At 35.9% G+C, this 9,909-nt stretch overlaps 1 long non-coding RNA gene across 10 annotated transcripts in view; it reads right to left on the reverse strand.

Moving 5' to 3' along the window:
* Positions 1 to 9,684, reverse strand: part of LOC140637838 (uncharacterized) — a 161,045-nt gene extending 151,361 nt beyond the window's left edge. For all 10 annotated transcript variants that reach the window (XR_012034911.1, XR_012034916.1, XR_012034915.1 and 7 more), the window contains exon 1: positions 9,564 to 9,684. This is a non-coding gene — a long non-coding RNA (uncharacterized lncRNA). The remainder of the gene's footprint in view (positions 1 to 9,563) is intronic.
* Positions 9,685 to 9,909: the final 225 nt, after the last annotated feature.

The raw sequence follows: 9,909 nt of genomic DNA on the forward strand, positions 1-9,909 counted from the left end.
GCTGGACTCTGTTTAGATGATCCCAATTTTGTTGGCAACATCCAAAGCATCATAGTCAGGAGCCAGTCAAACATATGCTTTCTTCTCTCCATCATGCCTGATCAAGGTGTGGACCTTGGCCACATCAATGTCATAGAGCTTCTTCACAGCCTGTTTGATCTGGTGCTTATTGGCCTTGACATCCACAATGAACACAAGTGTGTTGTTGTCTTCTATTTTCTTCATGGCTGACTCAGTAGTTAGGGGGAACTTGATGATGGCATAGTGATCAAGCTTGTTTCTCCTGGGGGTGCTCTTTCGAGGATATTTGGGCTGCGTTCGGAGATGCAGGGTCTTGGGTCGTCGGAATGTAGGTGACATGGATCTTCTTTTTTTGTGTGATTGTGAACACCTTTCAGCACCGCTTTCTTAGCTTTCAAAGCCTTTGCTTTGGTTTAGGCTTTGGGAGGGGCAGGGGCTTCCTTCTTAGCCTTCAGCGCCATCTCAGTGAAAGGTAGATGAATAAAATCTTAAAAAAATAAAAAGAAATATTTCTGACTCAACTTTCCTTACCTCTTCCTTACAAAAATAGCTTAGTCACTGAATGTGGTAATCTTCAGAAAGGGATCATCTTCCTAGGTCACTTCCTAGGTAATAGAATGAAAAGGATGAGGACAGAGATCAATTCTGAAAATTTGATATTTTGTCCTAACCATTCCTGGGCATAATTCTTCTTTATTTTCACTGATAGAAATATTATACAAGCCTATTTGGTACACTTTCTGCATATCATCCAGGCCAAAAGAAGGTATAGATATTTCAAATGCTTTTGGTTCAGATTCTGCTACATGACATAGGCCAAATGGAGTTGGTCGTAGCTTCTGTCAGGCAAAATAATCCGAGTGGTGAACAGAATGGGAACTCAAGAGAAATATCACTAGAAACCAAGAAAACGTAGAAATGAGAAATGTATGTTGTTGGCAATTCTCCACTGGTGTCCATTTTTCTACACGTCTTGCAAGCAGAGAGATGGCTGTCCTTTGCTCTGCACGATCTTTTCAAGGTTGTTTGTACATGCACATATATTTAAATTCTGTTTGATAACCTCAAAATCTGGGATATAGCTGAGTCTGATCTAGATGATGCATTGAGTTCTGATAGTATATTTTTTTCTTTCTTTTTCATGTGCCATGTATTTTTTTTTATCCAAAACTAGACATAACACACAGGACAGTAGAGGCTAAGATAAGTTGTAGTTATGTCTGCAAATGAGCATGCCTCTTCTGCTTTGTCTCTATTGTGGGCAGACTGAGTCCATCTAGTTAGGAAATGAGCTAGATTTTATTTTGTTGCTGTTGTTATTCCTATTATTAGCTTCAGCCTACTATAGGTATCAAATCCTTTTGGATTCCTTGTATTTGGATTGGAGGTCAAGTTGCCAGAACATTTTACTCAATGTTTCTGTTCTATGATCAACGTTAGACTGTCTCATATGGCGTGTATCTCAGAGAGAGCTCCAAGTTCTTCCAACTCCTCTAGCAGTAGACTACATTTACTTGTTCTTCATGCTTGCTAGCCTAGTGGGGGTTTTCAGAGGGTTTTCTTGGCTGTTCTGATTCAGAGTTTGTCTTAGTCAAGCCCTGTGTTTTTATATCCCGTGAAGAGGTCTTCTCAGTGATTCTGTTCTTCCTCCCCATGGCAGCCAAACTCTGTCCTGTATCTTTAATAGGTCTTAGGTGGAAGAAAGTTTTTTTTTTCTTAAATTTATTTATTTTTTATTTGTTCATGATAGAGAGAGAGAGAGAGAGAGAGAGAGGCAGAGGGAGAAGCAGGCTCCATGCCGGGAGCCCGACGCAGGACTCGATCCTGGGACTCCAGGATCACGCCCTGGGCCAAAGGCAGGTGCAAAACCGCTGAGCCACCCAGGGATCCCTGGAAGAAAGTTTTCTATGGCTACTCTCCCACTGGTGAGACCATCTCTAATGGTCTGGACCCAAACTCATTTCCTGCCTTTCCACCAGTGTAGAGGGCTCTTTCCTGTCCTCTTCTCCTGGTCTCAATGCTTTTTAACCTGTGCAGACCCAAAGAGGGTTTGTTGCCCTTCCCTCAATGGCACAAAACCTTGGCTTCATAGGGGAAATAGAAGAAAATGATCCAGTCTTGGGGTCATGCCTCTCCTGCACAGACTCTGTTCCCCTTTCCAAGGCTTTCACCACCAATGGAAGCTGTCTCTGTTACCCGCTAGCTCCCATCCTTTCTTGTGAATATATGTCTAGGTCTATGGAGAAGGGTCTGTGGCTGGTTGCCAACTCTCCTTCTGTCTACAGTTGCAAGGAATTCTATATTTTCATGGTAGCTCATACTCCGACATTAACAATTGATCAAATATTTTACATGAAATCATTACCTCCTTTTATGATGGTCCCATTTTCCTCCTATGCTATTTATTTACCCCAGACAAGCCAATCTCCATGCCCCATCTCCTTGAAGGAGCCTGTCTTTTCTTAGATTTGACTAGTTGGTTGTCTTGCATCTTCAACTCTCTGATGGGTCTATAAAGCTTATGATTTTATAGATTGTTTAGCTTTTTCTTGTTGTGAGGGTGGCAGGAATGTTCTTTCTAGCTTTCTACATCCCATGCAGAAGTAAGAACTTAAATGGATTTTTGGTAATATCTTAATTCTTCTGGCCTTATGAACCTATGGATCTTTATTTAAAGACTAACTTTAGCCTTTTGTCATCTGACTCAGTACTGTCACAGAGAGAATTTATTATCAATCAAGGTCCTATGCTATATTTTATTTCCTCCTAAGTTTTAAATGAATTGTGGTATTTCACTACAGAAAAAAAGACACCTAAGACAATTGTGGTTTATAGTTTCTAAAAATAAAACAACTTCTGAACTTCACAAAATTAATAAATAAAAGATTCATTACTTATGCTTCAACAGGGTTCTACTTATGGCATGGTTGATAGAGCACTATACTTATGTCACTGCTCTCTCATTTATTATGTGATGATCTTATAAACTTGGGCAAGTTATTTTTCTGAGCCTACATTTATTTATTTGTAAAAAGGGCAAAGTATAATATGCTTCTTTTCCACATTGGGTGTCTAAGAGATGTCAATGATATAAGTATGCAGAAGTGCTAATCTCAGGAGAAGTACACAATATCATTTTTTACCAGACATACATTAAGAATAGTTTTACAATTGCAAAAGACATGGATGGAGCTAAAGAGTATAATGCTAAGTGAAATAAGTCAGAGAAGGATAAATACCATACAATTTCACTCACATGTGGAATTTAAGAAACAAAATAACTGAGCAAAGGGGGAAAAAAGAGAGAGAGAAAGATATATAAGCAAAGACACTCTTCACCATATCTCCATAACCATCTCAACTGATAGTTCCCAAGAGTAGGGGAGTGATGGATGGGTGAAATAGGTGACAGGGATTAGACAATGCACTTGTCCTGATGAGCACTGGATGACTAGGATTAAAATAAAAACTTATATATATATTTTTTAAAGAATAATTCCCCCAGAATATGATCTTAGAAGAATCTCTTAGCATTTCTCCATCTCAATTTTTTTATTGGTAAAACATGATTTCTGTAACATATTCTTTTACAGCAAATCTCACAAAACAAAATGATAAGAATCAAAGACATAGTATCTGTAAAAGGGTCTTGTGCACTATAATAAGGTTTAAATGAAAAGTGTTCTTGCAATAATTCAAATGTAAGATTCTCTTTACTTTTAAAAACTGTTTACCAATTATGATGGAAATATTAAACCTCTAGAATTTATTTGAAATAATGTTAGATTTGTAAAAATAATTGTGTTTGCTACTTTCTTACAAACTAGAAAGATAAATGGAATCATATTTAGTTTTCATATCAAATAAAGTCATATAAGATACAAGATCATTTTCTAGGTGAAAATAATTCACAGAAAAATATATAATTATTGTTTAGATATATATTTTGTCTTCCTCTACCAAATAAATACATAAAAACTCTGCATATTATTGATATATTTGACAAAACAAAATAACAAAAACCAATTGTTAATTAACTTAGCAACACAACAGCAAATACCTAGTTCGACTAAATGCAATAAATATGACACTACCAAAAGATCATCAAAGGGATTAACTAGAAATAGTAGGCACAAGGTTAAGTTTGCTGGATTTAGCAAATAAAAGGACAGAAAATTGTCTTAAATTTAAATTTCAAGTAAATAACAAACATGTTTGTTTTTTTTTTAAGATTTATTTACCTATGTGAGAGAGAAAGAGAGGGAGAGAGAGTGCATGTGAGCAGGGTGATGGGCAGAGGGAGAAGGAGAGAAAGAATGCAAACAGATGCCCTTCTGAGCCTGGAGCCTGCTGCTGAGCTCAATCCCAGAACCCTAAGATCATGACCTGAGATGAAGGAAATCAAGAGTCAGTTGTTCAACTGACTGAGCCACCCAGGCACTCCCAAAATACTGGTTTTAATATAAGTATGCCTCCAAATATTGCATGGGGCATGCTTGTACTAAAAAAATCATTTGTGGTTTATCCAAAATTTCAGTTTAATATAGAATCTTGTACTTTATCTGGCAACTCTACATTCAATTAATGTTTTCTTTTTCCTATAGTCATTTGAATTGTCCTCAGTTCTAATTTTAAAAAAACCTTAGATGGCTCCTCATTCTTTATTTCATGCAAAAGAAATAGGAGAAATCTAAGTGAATCTCCTTAGGCAGCTGGTGAAATCCATAACCACCACGGCCCTATTAAGTATGCCTACCTTTCTGGGATGCCCTAAAACTGAAGCCAAGTTGAGGTGATGGGATCAATGGGTGGTTATAAGTTCATAAAAATTTTAATCTAGAGTAACATTCCCCATGAGGCTCTTCAAGCCTTATAACTATCTACTCCTCCTAGTAGAAATAGAATTTCTCCTTCCAAATTTATTGCTGCTTAAGCCCACACTTTAAAGGGGCTGCCCAATGCCTGACATTTCTCTATAGTCAATAACACAAAGGATCAAGGTCATAAGCACATGTTTCTTTTATTCCATAGTGAATCTCTAATTCAGTGGCTCTCAAATTTAGCTATATCTGAATCACCCAGAGGGCTTGAAAAACACATTGCTGGGCCACATCCCTAGAATTTCTGATTCAGGAGGTCTGAGGAAAGACCCAAAGCTCTCTGATGATACTGATATTGCTGGTCTGGGGACATTCTGAGAATAACTGCTCTAAATTAGAATTCTTAAAGGAAAGAATATTATAGTTGATTAACTGGAGTATGCTATTCATTTGGCACCTCTAAAAATCTGTAGTAAAGAAGGGTTACAGAGATAAATTATATTCATAATATTGACCACATGGCATTTCAGTCTTTAAATGCTTTCTGAATCATTAAAGAGAGATTGTACTACATGAAATCTACAGCTTAGGTTTTTTTTTGTTCTAATTTTTTGAAAATTGATTGATAATGCATGTTGGTGTGCATATGGTATCTCTCACGTCTAAACATGCCAAAGAATAGAGACATGCTATATGCTATATTTTAAAATTAATTTTAAGTACAGATTCTCAGAACCCTTAAAATTATATTTAAATGTGGTCCATTAGCATTTCTAAAAATATACAAGAATAAGAAACAAAATCTTCCTGAATACCTAGATTCTTTGTACTTATGGAAGCATTGCAGGGAGGGAAAGTAGGGTGAGGTACAACATTCATTGAGTAAAATTATAAGCAATTCAGTTTTTGTTATTTCTCTAAATAACATACTTCCTCCAAGGCATTGAAGATATTTTAATAACTTTAACTTCACTGTCTCTCTGAAGTGGCTAATCAGCAAGCACTTCCAAGTGTAATTTAATGAAATGCAAAAAAGTGGTTAAAGAATTTATTAAGCTTAGTAGTTTAAAGTCTTCCCAAAGCCCCATGTTGGACCAGCTGGCTCAAAAGTAAGGCTAGCACATAAATTTTATCACATATATATCTGTTTTTTGAAATTAGAATATAAAAATACCAGAACTCAAAAAATTTTAGTCTCTGAGTGTCACTTGCAACTCCAACTGATAGAATGGATGGCAGCAGGGAATTAAGTGTAGAGATTATTTTTAAAGAGCATGACAAAATGAGATCCCCTGTGAGCGCTTAGAGTTTGCACTGTCTCTTGAGACGCTGTTACTATACTCCTCAGCACATTATCCAATGATACACTGATTGATGTATAGGAAATTACATCAAGAAGGCTAGCATGTTTTGGAAAAAGCCTGCAGATAAAAATCAGTTCTCCAATCTCAAATCAAAATGAAGAAATAAAAATAAAGAGTAATACCAAACTTCTAAATAAGACTTTGAACTCTGTGGAATCCTAAGCAAATTCATCCTCATCCTTTATTAAGTATGTTTGATATTACATAAAGTGATAGCAGGTATTTTAAAATTTGCTATTAATACTTAATAATAAATAATTAAGTTTCTTTATTTTTATTTTTTAGAAATTTTTTCCACCTTTTTTGCATATTTTTTTTATTGGAGTTTGATTTGCCAACATATAGTAAAACACCCAGTGCTCATCCTGTCATGAGAGACACACAGAGAGAGGCAGGGACATAGGCAGAAGGAAAAGCATGTTCCCTACGGGGAGCCCAAAGTGACTTGATCCTAGGACCCCAGGATCACGAACTGAGCCAAAGGCAGACGCTCAACCACTGAGCCACCCAGGTGTCCCTTTAATTAAGCTTCTACTATTCTTATTCTAGGTCTAATTCTAGGCAGTTGACATATCTAACCTCACTTTATTCTTATGAAAAAACTTACGGAAAAAGTACTGTTATTATGCCCAATTTATTGACTAGCAGTATGACTATAAGTCCCTCTTGAAGATTTTAGCTATTGAACTCGTTCAGATATAGTATTTAACATGATCATTATGCTATCCATATGAATACATACAGTAATCTCCATTTGATAGACAAGGAGGTGGGTTTTGAAGTTATTATATAATCTTGCTGTTCCCTGGGATTCAAACAGATTTGGATCTAACTTCAGTGTTGCAGTTTGACTCAGCAAATTAATTATTTTTTCCAGTTTCAGGACCCTTACCATAACATACGGATTAAATGTAAGTACTTATTAGGGCAGTTTTGAGCATGAGAAATACTGTATATTTAAGTAACTGATTTCAGTCAGTAACATTTAAACAGTTCTCAATAGTTAGTAATATAAATTTATCAAGTTCCTCTATAATAATTTGTCTAAATTGGAAGATGTGATTTGGATATCTAATGCTCATAAGTATTTCTGCTATACCATTTAGGTCTGAAACATACACTTTTGATAAATCCAAATAATGGATTTATCAAAAAATAACCTCACTGTGATTAATACATGTAGACATTGGGTAGGGGGGAAGCAGATGCCTATTTTGTATGCTCAAATTAAGACTGTTGCAAGCAGCCTGGCCAAATTGTTTTAAAGGATATTGCCGTGTAACTTTAATACATATGGCTTTAGGCAATAATTAAAAGATCAATTTCACAGTTGGCAATTAGGAGGCAAAGAGTACATGGTTAATTTCTGCAAATATTTGGTATACTCTTGAGTCTAGAAAGCCAGAGTTGCAAACAAGCTATTCTGTAAACATTACTTTTTTAATTTAAATAAATCAAGGCAAAGTTTTTAAGTGTGTGTAATGTAGAGACACTGTTGGTCATATATCTGAATATATAACCATCCTTGTCCAGCCCCTATAAATGCCTGTTTATTTTGTAATCATTTTAAGAAGTGCAGAACAACTATAGCATATTCCTTCTATAGCCACAGTTCATCTACACACCCCTCGCCAATTGGTTAATTCAACTCCATCTTAAAGGTTAACCAAAGAGACACCCAAGAAACATCTAGTAGTTCATTTCTTCTCTTAGGATGTCAAAACAGTGACAAGAGCAAGCCCTCAGAGCCCCTTCTACTGTCAATCACTACCACTTCCAAAGACCCACCTAAATTAGAGATTTTTTTCTTATTATTATTAGTGTGTAGTTTTAGTGAGAAAAAAAGAGCTGACAGTTGAGCTTGCTTTCAACATTGTTCTAGAATAATTTGTATTTCGAGGACAAATCATATCTGCACATATGGTTGTCTACCTCATAGAAATTCTATGTTGGGATTTGGGGCTGTGGTATGGAGTAATATTAACTTGTAAGAATTGTCTTTGGTGTATGTATTTCCTTTGGTGAATTCATTTCCCTTTGTGGGGCAATGATGATGACTTTAAGGGTACTGAAGTATTCCAACTCTTCTGGGACAAATACCATCTAAATGTCAATCTGTTGAGGTCTTGCTAAAAGCTGTACCAAAAAAAAAAAAAAAAAAAAAAAAGAATATCAGGAATTTGTCTTGGATTGCATCCAAAAAGGGGTAGGCTACCTTAGACATAAGGGTATGTTATTGTCACATAATCACATGTGTTACAGAGTAAGGGCAAAACTATTACACGACATTCAATATTATTATGTTGGGAATAACAGAAATAGAAGCTTCTCACGGGGATGATAGCTATTTTGTCATTAACTCTCACTTCGTTACCTTAGGTGTTCATATTAGGCAATTAAAAGTCCTTATTTTGTGTTCCTGACATGAGGGTGCCTTGGAACCAAAAGGCAATGTAACCGGATACATGAAGTCTGAACAAAAATAAGCACACTTTTCTTGAGATATATATCATAAATATTTATTCTCTTTTTAAAAGAATAACAGTTAAATTACTAAAAGGTTACAAATATTAAATGTTAATTTTATATTGACACTCTCAAAATTTTATTTATATTCCATTACTTCTGTGTGTGTTGTGATCACCCAGTTTGACCAATATACTTCTTTTAATCTATCTTGTATTTTATCTTATAGTCAAGGGTTCAGTGCTTTAACAGTTTTGTTGTTGTTGTTTTTTTACATTTAAGAAACAATTATTTTACATATTTAAATTTAGAGAATTATTCTAGTAATTGTTTGTTACAAACTTGAAGTAATTATTACCGGATTGTACCTTCATATTTTCCTTGAATGTAGAAACTAACCTTGGTCTTCATGCTTATCTCATTACATGCAAGTTAGTCAAAATGAGGTGCCATGGATGGAATAAGAAAGAATTCATGAGTCCCAAGTGACTGACATTTAGTTAAGCATCTTTAAATTTTTTTTTCTTCAAATTTCTTTCTTAATATATAAAATAAGTTGCTTTCTCTCATAGTGGGCTTGGTGGAAGAGATAAAACAAGTTCACATCCTAGGCATGGCCAAATAAACATGTCACCTTGCTGAAATTTAAAGGCTGCCACCTATGGGTTGGCAAAAAGTATTTAGACTCTTCAGAAGTAGGGATCTTGACCTTTCCTTGTTAGAGGGCCTGCAAGGTCAATGGCACCAAACCCATCAGTCAAGGGAAGTTGGAATACCTGTAATACCATAGACTTGCTCTCTCCAATGAAATGTGAACAGAAGTGAAGTATGTCTCCCCCAGGTACAAGCTTCAAGAGCCAGTGGGTGATTTGCTATGTTCCCTTCCACTTACCACGACAATTGTGGCAGTCTGTGTTGAGGAGCATCTGCAATCTGGGGTCCCTTGAATGACTATCCTGAACGTAGCCTTCCTGCTGAACTGTTCTGCTCATGTAGCCCAACTGGAAAATCTATTCTTTTAGAACACTGAGTTTTTGAAGTCATTTGTTACTATGGCAGCATAATGTAGCCTATTCTAATGGATGCACAAGCCACCCTCTATTAGGAAGAGTTGACTTAGATCTCAATTGATTTTCCGGGCACCTCTGAAGCTCAATGTATATCACAAAGTTTGGGGGTTTGGGGGGAAACTTGGCCCTGGAGAAACTATATAGTTGGTGATGACCTGACCAACTGAA

This window comes from Canis lupus, chromosome 8 (genome assembly GCF_048164855.1).
Source record: "Canis lupus baileyi chromosome 8, mCanLup2.hap1, whole genome shotgun sequence".
Classification (NCBI taxonomy): domain Eukaryota; kingdom Metazoa; phylum Chordata; class Mammalia; order Carnivora; family Canidae; genus Canis; species Canis lupus.